This window comes from Elephas maximus, chromosome 24 (assembly GCF_024166365.1).
Source record: "Elephas maximus indicus isolate mEleMax1 chromosome 24, mEleMax1 primary haplotype, whole genome shotgun sequence".
Classification (NCBI taxonomy): domain Eukaryota; kingdom Metazoa; phylum Chordata; class Mammalia; order Proboscidea; family Elephantidae; genus Elephas; species Elephas maximus.
This window is the reverse complement of record NC_064842.1, coordinates 20,974,476-20,999,001: the sequence shown is the minus strand read 5'-3', so window position 1 is coordinate 20,999,001 and position 24,526 is coordinate 20,974,476. Positions and strand designations below refer to the sequence as shown.

The window sequence follows — 24,526 nt, the reverse complement described above, 5'->3', positions numbered from 1 at the left end:
CCTTATCAAGCTCAAAGTGGCAGATTCAAGTTTTCCAAAATTCTAACTTTCTCCCGAAAAGCACAAATGTTATCACTGCGAGCAAATGAGTCAGCTGTTTTCCCTGAAGTGGTAGGCTCACTCTGTCTGCCAGATATCCAAATCTGCATAACCATAATTTGTCTGCCACTCTCAAGTAAAAATGGCATTCTCTAAAACAAGTGGTTAGTTCAGCTCACAACTTAAATAATGACACAAATACTTTGCCATGAGATGATCCCAGTACTCTAGTATGCAGCACAGGTAAGTGCTTTATGTACTAGTTGCACAGAATATTAACAAGTCATGACTCAAGAGTCAAGATTTAATAAAATTAATAATTTTTACTGCTTCATTAAGGTCGTTTTTCAGTGAAAATGACTTTTTATTTATTTATTTATTTTACTGCAAATGCATAGCAGTAAAGAATACAATTACTACTAGTACAGTTCTGGTGTCACTGCCTTGACCTAAGGAGCCAGCAGTTGTACCCATTGTTGTTCTTGTACCATCAGTGCAAATGTGAACACAATAAAAAGGCAATGATCTGATATTATGAAAACAGTTTTGACCAGTGAGTCTCTGAAAAGTTTCTCTGCGGCTCCCAGAGGCCTATGGACTAAGCTTGAGAACTGTCTCAGAGGAAATAAGGCTTTGTTATTAGGAGCATAGGCCTTGGAGTCAAACAGACAGATTGAGAGATAAGAGCTTGAGTCCTGGTTCTACCACTTTTAATCTGTGTGACTCTGGGCAAATTATTTATCCCATGTCCTTTAGTTTCCTCTTCTGTAAAACAGGGGTAACTGATAGTATCTAAAAATATTTTTTCCATGAGATGGCAATGACATATTCTACACATGAATTAGACGGAGACTACACTACAGTGAAATGAAACATTCTGTAATAAGAAATATATCTATATACTAAATGACAATCCTAAAAATATAGGGCTTTATATTAAAGTAAAAATCCTGTATATAACAACAACCAGTTTCACCAAAAGACCAATGTTTTTCTGTGAAGCTAAAAACAATCAAGTCTTCCCTCTTCTCAGCTTATCTAATTGATAGTCAATTTACGTGGATTCTTACGTCTCCCATTCACCTAACTCCTTGATGCAGATGTTATTAGTCTTCCATCTGTCTACTTTGTGCAAAAAGATATCCTTGGAAAAAGCCATCATGCTCGGTGAAGTAGAGGGTCAGTGAAAAAGAGGAAGACCTTCAATGAGATGGATTGACACAGTGGCTGCAACAACGGGCTCAAACGTAGCAAGGACTCTGGGAATGGCCCAGGATTAGGCAGTGCTTCGTTCTGTCGTACCTAGGGTCGCTATGAGTCTTGAAGGCACCTAACAACAACAGCCCAACGTTTCACCTACACAGAATGTTTGACCAGCAGTTCTTAATGAATGAATGAGTAGCTCTGGAGCTACTTACTACAAGTCTTCTTGATGAAGATGACATTGAATTCTCCAGAGTTAGGAGGTGAGAATCACCTAACTTTTGTTAGCAATTAAACCTAGTCATTAAATTCTAGTTACCACCCCTTCAGTTGTCTCTCTCTCTTAATTTTTATCCTCTTGACATGGAAGGCTTTGTTTTCAGCAGCTACCTAAAAAAGTTTCAAGCTCAGACATGTGGAGGTCATTCGGAGATAAACACTGACCCAGCATCACAGTCCCATTTCCATATTCCTGGAAGCTATAATTAGCTTTGAAAATTGACTCTCTTCCTAGATCTGAGTTCATTTCAGGATTCAATGGGCTAAAAATTTAACATTTAAGCTTTAAATGCTTCAAAATAAATAATAAACTCCTCTGCAGATGTTCAGCAGCACTCACAGCTTCACTACAATTCTAGGTTTCAATATAATACGTATTTTAGTGTTTTTATTTACATTTTAAAATGTTGCTTCCAGTCAGTTATGAGTCAAATTGAGGAGTGATGGCTCTGAGTGATCTTAATTACTATAACGCTAGAGCTGAGAGGCAACAATAGTGTACTTGATATGTGGTAAAAAAAAAAAAAAAATTACAATAGAACTACGAAATAATGCATCACACAACCCACAGCAAAGTAATAGTTGACTCAGATTAGAGGGTTTTTTTTTGGGGGGGGGGAGCTATTATACAAATGATAATAAGTGTATGCAATTACTTCGGCTAAAACACGTTACGGGCAGTCTATCCTTATGCTTCTGGTAATCAACAGGCTGATTCATCACCAGATGGCTTTACAGAGAAAACGAGCCTCCTCTTAACACCATAACTCCTGCCACTGCAGGGTAAGAAATCACTGGCTTCGCATTAGGACTATTTGTCTACATGTTGACATGCTTTCCTCTAACCTGTACAACTGTCATTTTAATAAACCAGTATCCATTTATGCATCCATGTGTCAACTTTTCCTCTGGTATCAGGACGCATGAAAGGTTTAAGAATTTCCCTGGGTGTGGCCCAGTGCCTAGCTCTGTCTCCTGAATGAACAGTAACCCATATAAATAGTAGGAGAGACAAAATGTGATTTCCATAACAAAATAAATGAAAATTTAAAAGGGAAAAAAGTGACAAACTTTGCCTCCCAAAACTGTCATTTGAACCAGCAATAAATCTTATAAACACTAAGATGGACTTACTAAGCCACGTCATCAGCTGACACACAGGCTTTCTTAACTTGTACCATGTCTTTTTAGCCCGTCATATCAACAAGGACCCAAAAGATAATTGAATAAAATTTTAAAGAAATGTACAAATTCAGGATTCCTATTTCACTTTTTTTTTTTTCTTTTTTTACCTCCTGCAAAGTCCTTAGTAGAAAATATACTCAACATAAAGTCTCTGCCTTTTGACACTGTGCATTTCAGGAAATGAAAAATATTATAATTAAGGTTACATTCCAGCTAAGAAGTCAGGATCAAATAAAGTGCAGATATAACCAATCATATGTTATAAAAAAAATACAGGCTTATGATTTTGTATAATCCTATGACTGCTTACTATGTACCAGGCATTGTAGCTTACTTCATATATTTATACGTAATTGTTTTAACTACGAAACACTAGTGGTGGTGTGGTTAAGGGCTACTGCTGCTAAGCAAAAGGTCTGCAGTTTGAATCTACCAAGTGCTCCTTGGAAACCCTATGGGGCAGTTCTACTCCGTCCTACAGGGTCACTATGAGTCAGAATTGAGTTGATGGCAATGGGTTTGGTTTCGTTTTTTTGGTTTTAACTACAAAAGTTACAAAAGCTTAGAAAATAGACATAAATATTATACACTGATTATGCAAGAGGTCTCCATTTTATAGAGTACTACAAAATGAATCAATCCATTCTTTTCTTCATCTACAAGTACTTAAGTAGTAGGCTCTATACATACTAGAGAGCGCTGCGATCAAGAGAAGTCCCAAATCTCATGAAAGCAAAAACAGATAATAAGAGCTAAATAAATGAGTAAGACAACTTCAGTGACAATGGGAAGAAAGCAACCTGAAAAAACAAAGAGAATGGTTTGTTTTAACAGTTTTAGGATAGTGATCTTTTAGCCTGGGTGGTCCAGGGAAACATCTCTAAGAAAGTGACACAGAAATAGAAAATATTCAAAATTCAGCTCTGATTTGTAATTAAACTGAAAAGGGACATATAACAAAATGCACTCTTTGGAGAAAATTCAACTTTTAAGGCCCCACCCCCTACTTAAAACTGTACAGTTAATCCAAAAGATAAATCCACAGCTGTGCTGTTTTTGGATACCAACCAAAATACTTGTTCCATGCTCATATGAACAAACTCTGTACTACAGAAACTTTTGTTTTCATATATTCATGATTATTTTGGAATGAGTTCTCTGCATTTTACCTTTACTACCTGCCATATACATTATTGGGGCCCTAGCAGTGCAGTGGTAAAGAGCTTGGCTGCTAACCAAAAGATTGGCAGTTTGAATCCACCAGCTGCTCCTTCCTTGAAAACCCTATGGGGCAGTTCTACTCCGCCCTACAGGGTCACTACGAGTCGAAACTGACTTGATGGAAACGGGTTTGGCTTTACATACATTATTAATTAAATCTTTAAAAAGCAATTAAAGAAAATGTACATTAAGAGAAAACGTAATTTACAACTTTCATCTGAAATATCGTTGTTGTTGTTAGGTGCCGTCAAGTCAGTTCTGACTCATAACAGTCCTAAGTACAACAGAACAAAACACTGCTTCGTCCTGCGCCATCCTCACAACCATTGCTATGTAAGAGCCCACTGTTGCAGCCATTGCATCAATCAATCTCCCTGAAAGTCTTCCTCTTTTTCACTGACCCTCTACTTTACCAAGCATGATGTCCTTCTCCAGGGACTGGTCCTTCCTGATAACATGTTCAAAGTATGTGAGACAAAGTCTCGCCATCCTCACTTTTAAGGAGCATTCTGGTTGTACTTCTTCTAAGACAGATTTCTTTGTTCTGCTGGCAGTCCATGACATTATCAATATTCTTTGTCAACATCATAATTCAAAGGCATTGATTCTTCTTCAGTCTTCTTTATTCATTGCCCAGCTTTCACATGCATATGAGGCAACTGAAAACACCATAGCTTGGGTAAGGTGCACCCTACTCCTCAAAGTGACAGTTTTGCTTCTCAACACTTTTAAGAGGTCTTTCGCAGCAGATTTGCCCAAAGCAATATGTCATTTGATTTCTTGGCTGCTGCTTTCATGGGTGTTGATTGTGGATCCAAGTAAAATGAAACCCTCGACACCTTCAATCTTTTCTCTATCATGATGTTGTTTATTGGTCCAGTTGTGAGGATTTTTGTTTTCTTTATGTTGAGGGTGCAGTCCATACTGAAGCCTACAGTATTTGATTTTCATCATTAAGTGCTTCAAGTCCTTTTCATTTTCAGCAAGTAAGTTTGTGTCATTTGCATATTACAGGTTGTTAATAAGTGTTCCTCCAATTCTGATGCCACGTTCTTCTTCACATAGTCCAGCTTCTTGGATTATTTGCTCAGCACACAGATTGAATAAATACAGTGAAAGGATACAACCCTGACACACACCCTTCCTGATTTTAAACCACACAGTATCCCCCTGTTTTATTCAAACGACTGCCTATTTTTCTATGCACAGGTTCCTCATGATAACAATTAAGGGTTCTGGAATTTCCATTCTTTGCAATGTTATTCATAATTTGTTACGATCCACACAGTCAAACGCCTCTGCATAGTCAATAAAACATCGGCAAACATCTTTCTGGTATTCTCTGCTTTTAACCAATATCCACCTGATATCAGCAATGATAGCCCTGGTTCCACATCCTCTTCTGAATCTAGCCTGAATTTCTGGCAGTTCCCTGTCGATGTACTGCTGCAACCATTTTTTAATCATCTGCAGCAAAATTTTACTTGCATGTGATATTAATGGTATTGTTCGATAATTTACACATCCCACTGGATCACTTTTCTTTGGAATGGACATAAATATGGATCTCTTCTAGTCAGTTGGTCAGGCAGCAGTTTTCCAGTGTTGCATCCGTTTGTTGAAACATCTCACCTGGTATTCTCTCAATTTTTGAAGCCTTGTTTTTTGCCAATGCCTTCAGTGCAGCTTGGACTTCTTCCTTCAATACTGTCAGCTCCTGATCAAATCCTACCTCCTGAAATGGTTGAATGCCCACCGATTTTTTTGGTACAGTTACTCTGTATTCCTTCCATCTTCTTTTCATGCGTCCTGCGTCAGTCAGTATTTTGCTCACAGAATCCTTGAACATCGCAGCTTGAGACCTGAATTTATTCTTCAGTTCTTTCAGCTTAAGAAATGTGCTTCCCTTTTGGTTTTCTAAATCCAGATCTTTGCACATTTCCTTATAATCAGTGAAATATCATGAAGGTAAAAAAAACACTTCTCATAAAACTGAAGATGACATTCCAAATATTAAGTCATATATTCTCTTATTACATATTTTCAAAAGGAAATAGATTTATGGTATAATTAGATGATTTACTAAAACATAATTTCTTCATAAATATCATGCTATAAATGCTTAAATGCTTAAGAGAAAACAAGTTACACTATTCCATAAATTACCTAGGCATTAAAAATTCTTGCCAAGCTGTCTCTAACAGTTCATGCAAAACACGAACTCTAACTTACGTCCTGCTATAAAACTGTGCTAGTTTTTAAAACACAAATCATTTAAGACTTACATTCAAACATTTAACAAGTATCTCCTCTGTGCCACTGTACTAGGTGCTTACGTTATCATCCAACTCCCAAAACAAGCATGTTAGAAACTTTTTTTCCCCTTGAAGAACGCTGAAGTTCAATGATCTGTCCAAGCTCACATCATATTAAACAGGAGCCATCTGGATTCCGGCCTGGGCCTTCAAATACCAAGTTCTGAGCTTTTTACACAGCCACTCTCTCCTATGTATTTTTCTCAAATGAAAAAAAAAAAACCAAACCCACTGCTGTTGAGTTGATTCTGACTCATAGCAACCCTACAGGACAGAGTAGAACTGTCCCACAGGGTTTCCAAAGAGCAGCTGGTGGATTTGAACTGCTGACCTTTTAGTTAGCAGCTATGGCTCGCCTTAGCTTTTCACCACAGCACCACCAGGGCTCCATATACCTTAAAATGATGCTGGTGATACCAATTCCTACACTCCGATTTGGCTAAAGTGTTTGAGTATGGCTAATAAGCAATGTATTTTTTACCTAGGAACATGTTCTGTGACACTATCTTTTGGGCAATAAAATGCTGACGGTTCATGCAAAATCCAGGCTCCTCTTTGGCCAACAGTAGGCTCTAAGATCTTCTTCCTTAGGAGTCCATAGGCAAGAAAGAATCGATCAGTTTTGATTAGAACTGGAGACCCAAAATCAAATGACCAAATTAGGGGAATGAGGCATTCTTAGGAAATCAGGGTACAGGCATGGATCAGAAATCTAGAATCCCGGCAAAGGACTTAAAAAGACATTTCTCCCAAGGAGATATACAAAATGGCTAATAAGCACATAAAAAATGCTATATAGGTAAGTCTATTCTTTTATATACTGTAATTCTTCAGACTATTGATGCTTTAAGTGATTATGTTCATCATCACCAGAATACCACAAGGTATGGAATAGTTTGCCAGAAATTTTGTAGTGTATTTCTGAGAAGGTGAAATATAGGAGTTCTTTTAAGAGAAGAAATTTCTAGGCATAGCTGGTATGGAGCATGATTTCCCACTGACACATTATTATTTAGAGAAGAGCTTCTACAAGTTTGAGGATTAAAATTAGCTAAAAATAGATAAAAAGATTACCGGTATTTTAAGAAGAATTATTACTAGGAGATAATACTCTGAGTCCAAGTGAATATCAGAATATTTCCTCCCCCAAGCCCCCACCCAAAAAAAAGTTTTACCTTCCAAAAACTTCCCTTTCTTCAATTTTACCTTTTCCCCTCCTTTGTCAGATCCTCTTTCTCCTTTACTCATCTCTACTTACCAACATATATCACATACATCTTCCGCTTCCTTTGACATTCTTTTATTCTTGGTTTGTTACTCTAAAGGCCATAAACAAAAAACTGAATAGTCTAAATTTTTCATATAAATAATATTACTTTAAAGGTTGGGGATAACCTTAGAAATTATCTAGTTTAGGCCCTTTATTTTTACAATTGAGCAAAATGAGACACTAAGATTAAATGAGTTGTTCAAAGTCATACAGCTAGGTTGTAACAGTGCCAAAGCTAGAATGAAAACTGTAGCAGGTTGAATTGTGTCCCCAGAAATGCATGTCCTTCCTGGAACCTTCGAATGTGACCTTATTTGAAAATAAGGTCATGGCATATGCAATTAGTTAAGATGAGGTCACAGTGGAGCAGGGTGGGTCATTAATCCAGTATGACTGGTGTCCTTATAAGAAGAGAAAACAGACACACACAGGGAGAATGCAACAACGCAGCCAGAGATAGAAGTGATGGGTCTACAAGCCAAGGAATGCCAACAATTGCCGACAACACCAAAAGCATTGCCGGCAACACCAGAGGAGAAAGGTGTGGAACAGAGTCTTCAGAGCGAGCGTGGCCCTCCCAACACCTTGATTTTGGACATCTAGCCTCCAGAAGTAAGAGAGAATAAACATCTGTTGTTTTAAGTTACCCACCTTATGACGATTTGTTATGGTAGCCCCAAGAAACTAATACAGAGATCTAACTCCACGTGCAAGAATTCTTTTCTTTACACCACGATGACTAAGTATATGTAAGCGCATGTATGCAAATGTGTGTGTTTAACGTTAAGATCAGGAAATGACTGGAAGTGTTCTGTGACATAAAAGAAGCTAAGCCATCTGGTTTTTTAAGTAGCAGACATCTGATGACAGTATTTATTAAATAAAATGATATATGGGTTTTAAATTTATAAAACAGATTTAGGCTCACATAAGCATTGGCTCAAAAAAATTTTAATTATGCTCCTGCCTGCATGTGGTCCCATTTCTTTCCCAATAGTTTTACAACTTTTAACAGTAAAATGGTTCCCATGGCTGCATTAAACAGATAAAATCATGTCACACAACTAAAGACTAATCTATGGGGTAAATATTGGCAAAAGGAAATATATACTAAATTCATTGGCAAAATTTATTATTAGTGAAAGCTATTGGATTGCTACTGTTAATTTTTTTATCTGAACTAAAGTTTACTGCTACCATCAGACATTTGAGAGTCTTATCAAAAGACATAATACTGCATTTCATAGATGTTCATTAATTTCATATTTATTTCCTATAAGGACTTTGATCAGACATTTAGACATGATCAAATAAAAAACAGTGAAAATATGAAAAGAAGCAAATCATTTTTGTGCCTAATAAGTGCTTAGTGACTGATTCATAAATTCCTTAATTATTCTTCCCTGCTCTAGAGGACAGCCCTTACTCTGTCCTTGTCTTTGATAATGATACATTTCATTAAAATTTACATTTAAGCTGGATCCAACACGATACCTTCATTTTAAAACAAGTGATTTGATCAGTATATTTAAATTTTGGCATACAGTTAATAATTTGGCATATAGTAAACTTACTTTTTAGAATGTATGGTATATATAGATGTAAAAGAAAACTACAATCACCTAATCAGAAAGTAATTCTGTAACAGAACTCAGTTCACATGTTAGTAAATTTGAATTTCCAGGGTCAAAGTAACTTTTGGATTTGAACATAATACCACAAAGTTGCTTCACTAATTTTAAGTAAAGAAACTTATTTTCTGTTAAGACCCTTTAATCCAGCTCTTTATGACCAGCTCCTTGGATATGCAGCAAAGTTAACATATAAGAATACAAATGTCCACTAGAATCTGAGGATACCTTAGCCTTTCACATGCTATATACTAAAATTAACGGACTTTCAAAATAAGGGATTGATGTATTGTGACATGTTTTAAGAGCTTTTTTTTAATGTGAGTTTTACATGTTGAAATTAGAATTGTTAAAAATTCACCTTAAAAGAAAGTACTTAAAAGCATGAAAATGAAATTAAAAAAAGCAAATAGTTCATTTAAAGGATCATTTACCTTTTTTCCTTAAGTGCTAGGCTTTAAAGAGTAGTCTATGATTTACTAACAGGGTTTCTGTCCTCTCTCTTCCTCTCAAATTGCCTTGAGAAGCTATGGAAAAAAGTGACCTCCTGACTGATAAATCAACGGTCTCTAACATTTCTATCTGACATCAGTGATCGTTACGGTCTTCTAGAAACATCCACTTTGGTTTCCTCTCACTCCCATGGCTACTCTTCAATCTCTTTCAAAGTCTCCACTTTTCCTCTTTGCTTTAAATCTTGTTTTTTTGAATGGCATTCCTTTCTTGTACGTTATCCCTTTGGGGCTTCTTTGAAGCTATGGGCTTCAAACACCGCTTAATGCATTAAGTGACACATCTAAATTTCAAGTCAAAACCTATAAGATCCAGGCCTTACCTCTAACTGACTATAAATCATTTTGAGTTCAATGTTCCCACTGGCACCTCGGATTTAATTTGAAAAAAATTGAACTCTTCCATCACCTGAACAAAAAACCTGCACTTCCTCCTGTTTTCCCTGTCTTGGTGAATGGCATTACCAACCGCCCAAGTTCACTAGTTCTTCTGGGCTCAGGCTGGGGGAGGCTGTGGGTCATGTGCTCCATTAGTTCTTTGGACTAATATTTTCCTTGTGTCTTTAGTTTTCTTCATTCTCCTTTGCTCTGGATGGGATAGGACCAATAGATGTGTCTTAGATGGCCGTAAACCAAGATTGTGTTCCTATTAAAAAAAAAACACACAGTTGCTGTAGAGTCGATTCCAACTCATAGCAACAACAATGGGTTCCAGATGTAGTGCTGCAAACTACAGGGGTGTTTAACTAAACTAGGGCGCCCAAAACCAAAAAAAAAAAAAAAAGCCAGCACTGATTTGAACACCTTATGAAACAGTGTTAACAACATCCATTTTTTACAGAAATGCCACTAGTACTGAAACAACAGCTTTGTAGATTAAACATATGGTAAGAATGCTCTGTCTCTAAAAAACTTAATTTGAACTGAATTTACAGTTCAAATGTAAAAGTATTTCGAAAGAGGAAACCCTGGCGGCGTAGTGGTTAAGTGCTACAGCTGCTAACCAAAGGGTCAGCTGTTCAAATCCGACAGGCGCTCCTTGGAAACTCTATGGGGCAGTTCTACCCTGTCCTATAGGGTCGCTATGAGTCAGATTCAACTCGATGGCACCGGGTTATTTTAAAAGATGAAGAAGGTAATGTTATGATTAGAGTTAATAAAAAGATTATCTTAACTTCATCACGAAAATGTGTTACTTCCTAATACCTTAAAAAGTCCTTCAGCTTGGACTGGATGGGTTGACAACATACAAGGATGTGGATGGGTGGAGTAGGCTGTAAGTGCGAAGAACTAAAAAGAAAAGAAATAGAGATACCACCGCACAGGAAATGCACAATGTGTTGATTTAGAATGCAGAGATTGGAGGAACCAAAAACCAAACCAATTATCCTGTATTTAATTGCATTCTATTTGTTCCTACCACTTCAATTTAGCAATTTTGAATTCCTGGTTTGGTACAGTTGATTCTTAACATTCTGGAATTTGTTATATACCACTTAGAATCACGGGATCAAACAGTGCTCTCACCTCAAGCGAAGGCACTAGTGTTTTACTGAACAGTCCAACACAGAGTTCTCTGAAGGGTAGGGGAACAGTGGAAGTGGAGGTAATGAGATGTAAAACTTAGAACAATATTTTCACTCCTGGATTTGCTACTGAAGGAAATAGTACAGCCACTAGATTCGCAAACACTGTATGTTTCCTTCCATAACTCTTCAGCTTAAACAAAAAACAAAATTCTATTTACTGTACTTCTCTTTAAAAGTACACACAAACACACACACATGCACACCGCCCACTCCCTCCCCCCAAAAAGGGAGAGCTCAGTGTCAATTTTTTTAGCTAGTTATTTACAGAAACAGAGTTCAGTGATACTACTGAATAAAAAATAGTGCATTTCATTTTTAAACTGTCATCTGTTCAATACAGCCATGGCAGGCTGGAAAATAATTCAATAGCATAAATCATTCAGAAAACTTAAAAGTGAAACATAATTAACACCAAAGGATTTAAGAGCACTTTACACACACACAGACACACACACAAATACTGATACCTGCATTTTACTTTGAAATGTACCCCAAAAATAAGATGAATTGATGAACAGAATGATGGATAGTTGGATGTGACAAAACTAATTTAATATAATGTTAATGGCAGCTCCAAGTTGGCAGGTATATGAGTAAAAAAAAAAAAACTGTGAAATTCTTTCAATTTCTCTGTATATTTGGTAATTCTCATAATAAAGTAAATTTGGAAAAAACAGAGAACAATAACCATACACACACACACACACACACACAGAGCTCCTTGGGTTTAAAAAAAAAAAAAGTTTCAAAAAAAGAAAAAAAACTTCCAAAATAACTAATAAAAAAGAGAATCAAATACCAAATAATTCAGAAAGTACAAACTCTGAGAATACTGTATGTGAAATCTAAGGGCTGCACCTGTAAGTTGTACTAAGAAAAAAATTATAGCCTTAGAGGTGTTTCCAACAAAACTAGAAAAAATAAAAATAAATTCATTATTCAACAAATTAGTAAAGCATTAATGATCTAAAAAGAAATTAATGAATTAAAAACATAAAAATAATTTAAAAAGCAGATTCTTTAAAAGAAATAAATATAAAAACTTGACAGGTTTTCTTATTTTCTTCACTCATCGTAAACACTTACCGTTGTAAGGAAAGGATATAACCACAAAGATTTTTTTATTAATAAAATCATTACACCTACAACTTTGTGCTTCTAAATTTGAAAACTGCAATAAATTAGTAATCTTCTAAGAAAATAAAAATGACCTAACTGACTCAAAATGAGGTAGGAACTTGAATAGATCTGAAAATACTATCAAAAACTAAGGCACCCAAACACCTATTTCAGAGTCCCCTTATCTTCTTTCAAATAAAAAATAAACCAATAAACTCAGTGCAATCTCAATCAAAACCCAAAAGGATTTTTTTTTAATGAGCTTGTCAAAATAATTCTAAAAGACATCAGGAAAAGATAAGTATATGAAAATAACCAGGTAAATTCTGAAAAAGCAATTGTAGTGTAAGAGAAATAGTCTGTCCATTTATACATATAAACTTATATTTTAAGAATATAGTAGTAATATAGCAGTGAAGGAATAGGCAGATAGGTCGATAGAACAGGATAAAAGATCCTGAAGTAAATCTATACGTATTAAGACATTTCAAATAGTGACAAAATGAAGAGTTATGCAATAAATGATACAGAGACAAAAGGGCATACCTGTCTAAATATATTTTAGATAAATTAAACATTTACATGTAAAAATTAAAATCATAAATGTAAGAAAAAATAGATATGTATTTAATAAATTTTGTGCAGTGGGATTACCTCACAAGGAAATGAGAAATTTGGGTATACACATATTAAAAATTTTAGTGGGTAAAAATAACATAAAAAGGATGAAACGACAAGCTAGACAAAAATTTTACAACATATACACGTAACGAAGGAGCTGTTACAAATGAATATGACAAACATTTCTTTAGAAGAAATGAGCAAAGGGTGCATATACAAGAATTCCTATTAGAATATAATGGACAATAAACATACATTTAAAAAAAACTGTTAATATGAACCACTCATAAGAGACATTTAAATGACATTATTATTCTATCAAACGGGCAAAAACTTGAATAATATATGTAACATCCAGCATCAGTGAAGCATATCCAGCATATTGGTATAGGAGGGCGACTTCATTAGAAAAAGTTTTAGAATTCTGCAAATTCTTTGATTCAATTAATTTCCAAAATATTGCCTAAGAAAAACCATGATATGAATAGAAACTCACATTTAAAAAATGTCCACTGCAGTGTTGTTTACAATTTCAAAATTTTCCATAAATTACAAGTTTGATAAGATGTACTCACTCCTAAGCCACCTTTAAAAAGTCGAATCAGAAAGTTGTACCTAAAGGTAAAATGTTAACAGGTTAAACCAGTATGTACACTGTGATCCCATGATTTTTGGACATGAATATGTAGCAGCGGTGTCACTGGCTGGTGGCATTATGAATGTGTGCTCTTCTTTTGACTTACTGGTATCTCCTAAATTTTACACAATGCATAAGAATTAGTTTTACAATATGAAAAAATGAATCAAACAATAGTTAAAATAAAGTGGTCTTCAATTTGCAGTGCATTATTTATTTAATGAGAAGTTACTTATTAAGCAAAGGATCCCTGGTGGCACCAACAGTTAAGCACTTGGCTGATAACTGAAAAGCTGGCGGTTCAAACCCACCCAGCAGCTGGCGATCTGCTTCTGTAAAGATTACAACCAAGAAAGCGCTACAGAGCACTTCTCCTCTGTCACACGGGGTCTCTATGTGTCGGAATCGACTTGATGGCATCCAGTAACATTTGTTGAGCAATCAGGGCAAGTAACATTGCATAAAGCCCTCGAGATACATATTCATAGCTATAGCCCTATTTTTGAGTTACAGTCTCAAAAAGCTTACCACAGAATGTGCTCTATTTGCAGTGTTCCTTTTTTCACCAAAATAATTGTTTTATACTTTACATCATCAAGTAGGCTCATTTCCCCATCCCCTATTTCCTTAACGCATTTTCTAGGTGGCTGCCTGGAGTTAAAGACCCCTTACCAACAAGCTTTGAATCTGTCCTTTTTCAATTCCATGTGACATATAAGAAACAGTGTGACAAACTCCTATCTGGTTGGATAACCTCTGAAAAAAACCCAGTCTTTATAAAGGAGGAAATTTCTCCTCACCAACTGGCCTGCTTACTTTTTTCTGCCTTCTTTCTCATTATTTAGATACTCTGCTTATATTGAAGAATGAGCTTAGGAATGAAGAAAGGTATTATCTCGAACCCTACTGTACTTTTCTTCTTCCAGCTTTATGCCCTTTTCTCTCCTCCTGAGAATATTATAAAATGACGTGCAAACTGCCTAGGGGGATGGAAAGCACACGAAGTGAAGAACTATTCTTACAGAGTTAGAATGAAAAAAAAAAATTTACTACTTGCCCCAGACAATATATTTCTTCAAATTTATCACGATCAAGTTGGTACCACATTTGGGGCAATGCAAAAAGGATATCCCTAACTGCAATTTCACCGTTCATTTGTTTTTCACATCTTCTTCATTTGGTCAAAACAAACCTCTGAAGTAGTTTGACTATCACTAGCTTTATTTTACAGATTAAGAAAATGAGCTTCCAAAATTAAGTGACTTGCTTAAATCATACAATTCTTTTGTGGCTGTGAGGCGAATCCTAATAGCAAGCTCTTTTCTCTGAAAAGCACTGCTTTCCTGCTCAAATCTCAGTACCAGCAGCCTCCAAGTCCATCCATGGAGAAAACAGCAGAGGTCCCCCATGAGTAAACATTTCTTCAGGGCTTTAGACTTTTTTTTTTTTTTTTTAGACTTAGTAGTTTCTGGTAGAGAATAATTATGAACCCCCATCAATAAATTACAATCAAGAAAGGTCTAATAAGTAAACCTCCACCAAAAACACAATTAAAATATTTAAAAAAGAAAAAAAGGTCTAACAAAACTTTTTTTTTTTTTTTGTCTTCTCAGAGATAGCTCACAAAGAAAGAGAATACCTGATTTCTTAAGAAATATTTAGGTGACAATAGGTGATTCATCACTCCTTGCTCTAAGAACACTTTCTCACTTGGCTTCAGGGACACCATTCTCTAGAGTTCTCATCTGACTGGCCACTTCTTTTCAATCTTTCTTGATGGCTTTTCACTTTCTAAGCTTTCAATGTTGGAGAATATCAGGTCTCCATCCTTGGACTTCTTAAACTAATAAACTCTCCATCTAAGTGATCTCTTCCAGTCATATGGCTTTAAGTATGGGCAAATGGTGATGCTTAAAATTTAGATATCTTCTAACCTCTCCTTGAAGCCCTGGTGGCACAGTGGTTAAATATTTGGCTGCCAACCAAGGGTCAGCAGTTTGAATCCACCAGCTGCTCCTTGGAAACCCTACAGGGCAGTTCTACTCTGTCCTATAGTTGCTGTGAGTCAGAATTGACTGGACAGCAACGAGTTTGATCTGGTTGGGTTTTAATCTCTCCTTCTAATTCTAGACTCGGAAACCCTGGTGGCATAGTGGTTAAGTGCTAGGGCTGCTAACCAAGCAGTCGGCAGTTGAAATCTGCCAGGCGCTCCTTGGAAACTCTACGGGGCAGTTCTACTCTGTCCTATAGGGTCGCTATGAGTCAGAATCGACTCGACGGCAGTGGGTTTGTTTTTTGGGTTTATAACTAACTGCCTACCTGAGATCTCCACTTGGATGTTTAACAGACATTTCCAACTTAAGATTTTTTTTTTCTTTTTAACTAGAACGTGATAACCTTCACTATCTCTACCACTCTAGTCTAAATCATTAACAACTCTTATTCTGGATTACTCCAATTATTTCTTAGCTCATCTTCCTGTTCCTATTCTTGCTCCCTCCAGTCTATTATTCACAAAACTACTAGAGAGATCCTTTGAAAATATAACCCAGTCCTCTTGAAATTCCCCTGCTCAAAACCTTATAATGAACTCCAATGGCACTTGCAATAAAATCCAAATATCTATCCAACCTCATTTTCTTCCTACTCTTCCCCTTGCTCATTCACCTCCAGCCACAGTGGCCTCTTTGTTGTTCTCTGAATTTACCTGCCCCATTGCTGCATTAGGGCTTTAAGGCCCAAGTAATATACTCTCCAACTAGATACCTACATGGCTTGTTTCCTTAACTAATGCAGGTCTCTACTGAATTTCATCTTCTCTGAGAGAGGTCTTCCCTTAAAAATAAATTTAAAAATAGCAGCCCTTCATGACTTCCCAACACTTTACTCTGATTTATTTTTCTTTACAGCACCTATCCCTACTTGACTTTATATCATATCATTATAATTACCCATATCTCCACCAAACTGTAAGATTCACCCAATTCCTTTAGTACTGGAGGATACAAGGCTTTTCTTCTTATTTAAAAGAACAACATTTAAATGGTTTTCATTATCTCTGTGTCACCTTTCTCTGTAGCATATTTTATTTATGTAACATGTGTTCTATTTATAAAGCTACATGGCTTTATCCTTGGCTATATCCAGAACATGGCCAGGATGAAGTCAGAGGGCTGGCTTGTTAAATTCATAAATGTCAAAAGCCAGGAAGATAGCTAACCCCTTGGATTATAGAATCAAATTAAAGACGATCTCAAGTTTTAACTATGGCTACTTTCAAGGAGATGAAATTCAATAGGGAGCAAAGGGAAAACACTGCTTCAAAAACATCACATATATGTATATACAGAATGGAAGCGACCTAACTTAACATGAAAAAGATGTTAGGTTTACGCTGACTACGTCAATGGTTTCCAGACAAGAAGTTTCCCAAGAAACAAAATGAAAACCTGCATAAGGTTGTCAACTTTTTTTTGGTTAATTAGGAACATTGGAAAAAAATAAAACCCCAAAACTAATGCCAAAAAAACTTACCACCTACTATCATTTCATTAAGAAGGCCATTTTAACATTAGAGAAGTACAGAATCTCAAAATAAAATATAATCTCTAGAATTATATAAATATAACTTTAAAAGAAACATTTTTTTTTTTTTTGGCCTGGAATTGGCAAAGATATTACTGTTAAAGAGTTAACACAATTTTAGAAAAAAACGAAAGGGATAGTTTCACTACACTCTGCATTCAGACCATAAATGCAGAACTAAATATTGAAAGCCAGATCAGAACAAAAAGAGTAAGACCGACAAATTGGATTGGATCAAGCTAACAGAGATGGGGAAAGGTAAAAGAAACCGTATCACAAGCAGTTATAAAAGTTGTAACATTTAATTTAGAAAAGAAAAAATCTAGCAGGGACCCAATACGTTGGGAGGTGGGATGGAGGGGGGGGGCTTTCTGTATCATACACTTAAACCTTAGACAGAACTGGAACCAATGGAAAGAAGTTACAGTAAAGCAGATACTAGCTCAATTTAAGTACGATCTTTCTGTTAGGCTTTTTGAAAGTCAAATGGACTCTCCTATGCCTATGCTATGAGTGTGAATGGACTCGACAGCACTGGGTGGGTATGTCTATGAAAAGGACCCCTGCTGGTGCAGTGATTAAGCACTCCTCTGCTAACTGAAACGTTGGTGATTAGAAACTACCAGTAGCTCCAGGAGAGAAAGATGTGGCAGCCTGCTTCCATATTTGCCTGGAGCAACAGAGGAAGGAGAGTCAGGAATAGGAGAAGGATATGGAATGTACGGCTAAATTGCTTCCATGAACAACAGCCTCCTTTGCCATCACACCAGAACTGGATGATGCCCAGCTACCATTACTGAACATTCCGATCAAAGATTCTACAGAAGAATCCTGACCAAAAACGGGGAGATGTAGAGCCCAGTTTCAAATTCTCACTGACTCCAGGCTTTCTGGAGCCATGAGGGCTGGATGAATCTCTAAAACTACTGCCCTGAGATAATTTTTAAATTTTAAACCAAAAATATACCTTGAAGTCTTCTTAAAACCAAACAACAGTTTAGCTTAAAAAACAAAAAGAAAAAACCAAACCCATTCCGTCGAGTCAATTCCAACTCATAGCAACCCCTTGTGCATTATACTCTTTTAAGAACTCTTCTATTTTTTTTTTAATATATGGAGCCCTGGTGGGGCAGTGGTTAAGAGCTTGGCTGCTAACCAAAAGGTCAACAGTTTGACTCCACCAGCCGCTCCTTGGAAACCATATGGGGCACTTCTACTCTGTCCTACAGGGTCGCTGTGAGTCAGAATCAACTCAACAATAAGGGTTTTTTTGTTTTGTTTTGTTTTTAACATGAGATCAAAGTGACAACAGCAACTCAAAAGATGAGACAGAAACCTTGGGGGGAGTGAGTTTATGTTAGTGGGAATGAACTAAGAGAAACAAAAAGGAGGGTGAAAATGGTTGCACAACTCAAAGACTGTAACCAATTTCACTGAATTGCAGATGTAGAAACAGTTAAATTGGTGCATGTTTCGCTGTGTATATTCTCAACAACAAAACAAATCAAAGATTATAGCAGTTCTGTCTGTTGTATAGGGTTGCAGTAAGTCGGAATCGACTCAACAGCAACAGGTTATGCCCATGGAAATGTTCATGGAGAAGCTAGAGTCTATAAAATTTCAGGAATATTCTAAGTACCCTCCAATTCTAAAATTCTATGATTCAGAATAACAATTACATACATGTGGCCTTTTTAACTTACTAAAACAAACAAAAAAAGATGAATGGAAAGATTTTCAGTTTTAGTCAAAAATAGATCCACGAATGCTTCAAAGGCCAGCATAGCAGGGGAGGGGGTTTGGGGACCATGGTTTCAGGGGACATCTAGGTCAACTGGCATAACAAAATCTATTAAGAAAACATTATGTATCCCACTTTGGAGAGTGGCGTCTGGGGTCTTAAACACTAGCAAGTGGCCATCTAAGATGCATCAATTGGTCTCAACCTACCTGGAGCAAAGGAGAAGAACACCAAAGGCACAAGGTAATTATGAGCCCAAGGGGCAGAAAGGGCCACAAAAAGCAGAGACCACATCATTCTGAGACCAAAAGAACTAGATAGTGTCTGGCTACAACCGATGACTGCCCTGACAGCGAACAAAACAAAGAACCCCTGATAGAGCAGGAGACCAGTGGGATGCAGACCTGAAATTCTCATAAAAAGACCAGACTTAATGCTTTGACCAACACTAGAAGGACCCCAGACCTTCTGTTAGTCCAAGACAGGAACCATTCCCAGAGCGAACTCTTCAGACAGGGATTGGACTGGACTGTAAGACAGAAAATGATACTGGTGAGGAGTGAGCTTCTTGGATCAAGTAGACACATGAGACTACATGGGCAGCTCCCATCTGGGGAGGAGATGAGAGGGCAGAGGGGTATAGAAGCTGGCCGAATGGACACAGAAATAGAGGGTGGAGAGAAAGAGTGTGCTGTCTCATTAGGGAGAGAACAACTAGGAGTATATAGCAAAGTGCAGATAAATTTTTGTATGAGAAACTGGCTTGATTCGTAAACTTTCACTTAAAGTACAATAAAAATTAAAAAATAAAAATAGATTCAGTGATTTGTGACACTGAAGCAACGTTATTCTCTAACTCAGAGCCTCAAATTTTTCAACTTTAAGTGTATAAAATCATAACTTACAAGACTTGCGTGAATTAAATACAAACACACACGACACACACACGTACAGCCTAACACCTAGTAGATACTAAATGCATGATAGGTGTTATTTATTTTTTCAGTAAATATTATGTACACCAAAGGGCAATATTGTCTACATCATTAATTACCGATATATTTAAATAATGACTTTTACTCCCTGTTATGCCTCACTTTTTGCTTTTCAAACCTAAACCATGCATGCTTGGGGTTCTTCCCACTTCTATGCCTTGTGCAAACCCTATTTGTATATAAGTAATTTTTCTAAGGTTTTTTTCTTTTTTTTTTAATCTTGCTTTTGTTCGTTTCCTCTTACCTTTGTCTGACATAAAAGTGGGCTTTACCTTTAGTACGTATTGTCTATGGCATTCATTTTGTCAAAAAATAATTGTAATATACTGTTGCACAACCTGGCAGATTCAAACTGCTGTGACTCGATGGCAATGCGTAATGGGCTGCACAACCACTACGCAACTGTTACACAGATTACTTCAACTATGTTGTTAGCTACTATTGAGTCAGCCTCCAAATCATGGTGACCCTATGCACAACGGAATCAAATCGGTGTGGTTCACAGGGGTTTTCACTGGCTGATTTTCAGAAGTAGATCATCAGGCCTTTCTTGCTAGTCTTAGTCTGCAAGCCCCAGTGAAACCTGTTCAGCACCACAGCAATATGCAAGCCTCCACTCTATGTCCAGTTTAATCAACCATATTATCAGATACATGTTTCCTTATTCTTTTATATCCTCCACAATGGCTAACTCATTGCTGAACACATCCTTCAAGAAATCTATGAGAAAATCAAAACCTATTTCACCAAAATAATTGATACTGGAAATTGGTTAACAAAAAATCTATAAAATAAAAATGGTCTGAGAGTTCTCCCATGAGAGGAAATCCATTTCTTAATGAAACAGATCAATATTTAATACTCCAGTCAATATTATCTACTCACCAACCATTTTCAGATGGCATGTAATTCCCTTTTTGTTATAATACAGGATAATTTACAACTGTATGCATACGTTAACTGACAATTAAACACAGATGACTCTCATTCATAGTTATGTTCTATAAAGTCACTGCGTACAGTAAATTAGAAAATACCCAGGTGTGATGGTTAAGGTTTTGTATCAACCTGGCTGGGTCATGATTTTCAGTGGTTTGGCAGTTATCATGTAGTTTCGCAGTTGTGTAATGATGTAATCATCTCCGTGATGAGATTTGATATAATGTAATCACTTCCACGATGAGATCTGCAAAGCGTGGCCAATTGGTTGAAAAGGAGTTTCCTCAGCATATGGCCTGCATCCAATACATGTGCCCTTTCTGGCAAAGCTCGCTGGCTTTTGCTCTGCTTTGAATCCTGCATTCAGCTCGTCAACATCTGACCTCAAGTTCTTAGTACCAGCAGCCTCCCATCTGACCTGTGGACCTTGGGTTTCTCAGCCCCTGCAGGTACATGAGTGAGGAAAAGCCTCCAGCCTGATGCCTGATCCACGGACTTGGGACTTCCCAGCCTCTACAACCATTTGGGCCATTTCCTTGAGATAATCTCTCTCTCTATATATATGTGTGTGTATATACACACATATACACACACACAGACACACACACTTCACTGGTTTTGCTTCTTTAGAGCACCCGGCCTGAGACACCAGAGAATACCAAACTCCCAGGGGGAATACAAGGTTAGGTTCCTGTAAGCCTCTGGTCACAACATTTTCCTCAACCAATCAATACATAGCCTTGTTTTGTGTGTGCTCCTGTTTAAAGACACCTTATTTAAGATATATTTCTTACGAATAACTGCTCATTATTTCCTTGTGATAAAACATTAGGTGAAAAAGGTTTAATGTTTTCCTGACCCTAAAAAACCCACTACTGTCAAGTTCATTCTGATTCACAGCAACCCTATAGAAAAGAGTAGAACCACCTCACAGGGTTTCCAAGGAGCAGCTGGTGAATTCAAACTGCTGACCTTTTGGTTAGCAGAGGGTAACATGAATTTCTTTGGTTTTTAGCCTCACGATACCAACCACTACAATTTTTCTATCCATCAACATCTTAGGAATCCACAAATTTAGCTGTGCTTCTTCCATCTTTTCCATAGCTTCATCACCCGCTATAGATACTACTTTAGTGCTTTCCAGAGTGGCCTCACATACAAAGTGGTTAATTTCCTCTTCCTTTTTCTGAATGTACCATACTGTCGATCCATTAATATTGAACTCACAATGGCACTATAACTCATGACTGAATGAAGCTTATATAAACTTCAAGCATGCATTTTCTCTGTAAGGCATATCACAGCCTTCTTACACTTAGGAACACTAGACAGCACTTCAGTACTACACTTGGCGGTCATTTTAAACACCAAAATCACCAAAAAAAAGCACAAAAATGCAAAAAATGTGGCACTAAATAGACTGCTATTCATAAGGTTTTCACTGGCTAGTGCTTTTCAAAAGTAGACTGCTGGGTCCTTCTTCCTAGTCTGTCTTAGTCTGGAAGTTCAGCTGAAATCTGTCCTCCATGGGTGACCCTACCGCTTTCTGAATACTGGTGGCACAGCTTCCAGCATCAGAGCAACACGCAAGCCCCCAAAGCACGACAAACTGACAGACATGTCAGTCACCATATCTATTCAGTCTGTATGCTGAGCAAATAATATGAAAAGCTGGACTCTATGAAGAACGGGGCATCAGGATTGGAGGAAGACTCATTAACAACCTGCGTTATACAGATGACACAACCTTGCTTGCTGAAAGTGAAGAGGACTTGAAGCACTTACTAATGAAGATCAAAGACCACAGCCTTCAGTATGGATTGCACCTCAACATAAAGAAAACAAAAATCCTCACAACTGGACCAATGAGCAACATCATGACGAATGGAGAAAAGACGGAAGTTGTCAAGGATTTCATTTTACTTGGATACACAATCAACAGCCATGGAAGCAGCAGTCAAGAAATCAAAAGACACATTGCATTGGGTAAATCTGCTGCAAAGGATCTCTTTAAAGTGTTGAAGAGCAAAGATGTCACCTTGAAGACTAAGGTGTGCCTGACCCAAGCCATGGTATTTTCAATCGCATTATATGCATGTGAACGCTGGACAATGAATAAGGAAGACTGAAGAAGAACTGACGCCTTTGAATTGTGGTGTTGGTGAAGAATATTCAACATACCATGGACTGCTAGAAGAACGAACAAATCTGTCTTAGAAGAAGTACAACCAGAATGCTCCTTAGAAGCAAGGATGGCCAGACTGCATCTTAAATACTTTGGACATGTTGTCAGGAGGGATCAGTCTCTGGAGAAGGCCATCATGCTTGGCAGAATACAGGGTCAGCGGAAAAGAGGAAGATCCTCATTGAGGTGGACTGACACAGTGGCTGCAACAATGAGCTCAAGCATAACGACTGTAAGGATGGCAAGGATGGCTCAGGACCGGGCAGAGTTGCGTTCTGTTGTGCACAGGGTCGCTATGAGTCGGAAATGACTTGACAGCACCTAACAACAATAACAAACAGACCACAAAAAGGACACTTGTTTACAATGTTGAGAATCGAAAAAAAAGAAGGTAGAGCATAGCCTTGTTGGAACTCAGCTAGGATTGTACACATAAAAGAAAAGTGATTGAAATTTTTCGCCACTCCGCACAAGTCCACAAATGACTGTGAAGCACCACAAGTATTGATTTGGGGGTTACAGGTAAATTTTAGCGAGTAGGAAAATTCACAAATACAGAATCCATGAATAAGAAGGATTGATCTTATCATGTTTTGTTAGATACTTATTATTAGAATAGCACATGTATGCTTAATGACCCCAATGTTCAAGTAAGAATAACATCATTATAAGTTAATTATAATCATAAGAATTATTTTTCAGGAATATAATTTTGTTGAATAAAAACATGTTGATGAAAATAACACAATGAAGCATTATTCAGCTGTAAAAAGAAAGGAAGTTCTGACACATGCTGCGACATGGATAAACCTTGAGAACAATGTAACCCAGATACAAAGGACAAATACTGTATGATTTTACTTATATGAGTTATCCAGAATAGGCAAATGTATAGAGACAAAAGTTTGTTAGTGGTCACCACGGGCTGCAAGGAGCCCAGGGGGCACAGTGGTTAAGTGCTCAGCTGCTAATCACAAGCCACTCCAAGGGAAAAAAGCCACTTCCAGGGAAGAAGGTGGCAGTCTGCTCCTGTAAAGATTTAAAGCCTTGGAAACCCTATGAGGCAATTCTACCTTGTCCTACAGGGTCACTATGAGTTGGAATCAATTTGACAGCAGTGCGTTTGGTTTGGCAATGGGTACCAGGGGCTAGGGAGAGGAGCAAATGGGAGTAATTGCCAAAGATACACAGAGTTGCTATCTGGGGTGACGTAACACTTTTTAAAAATGGATAGTCATGACAGTAGCACAACATGGTGAATGTAATTAATGTCACTGAATTGTACACTTAAAATGGCAAACTTTTTGTTATATATATTTTTAACTGTAATAAAATTTATTTTTAAAAAATAACGCTAAGCTTAAACATATACAGTATTGAGTACTAGATAAGTGATGTCTGATTACTATCAGGTGCAACAATTAAAATTATTTCTATTTTTTAGTAGATAATAGAAGAAA

The 24,526-nt window shown here is 37.1% G+C and overlaps 1 protein-coding gene across 11 annotated transcripts in view; it reads right to left on the bottom strand.

Annotated features, from left to right (window-relative positions):
• The window catches only part of CEP170 (centrosomal protein 170), a 133,542-nt gene that overhangs the window by 105,805 nt on the left and 3,211 nt on the right, over positions 1-24,526 (bottom strand). Inside the window, exon 1 of one of the 11 annotated variants that reach the window (XM_049868114.1) lies at positions 6,724-7,292. The exons of the other annotated variants lie outside the window; for them this stretch is intronic. The gene's annotated coding sequence lies outside the window, so the exon portion shown is untranslated. Of the gene's footprint in view, positions 1-6,723; positions 7,293-24,526 lie in introns of those variants that run through there. 11 annotated transcript variants of the gene reach the window in all.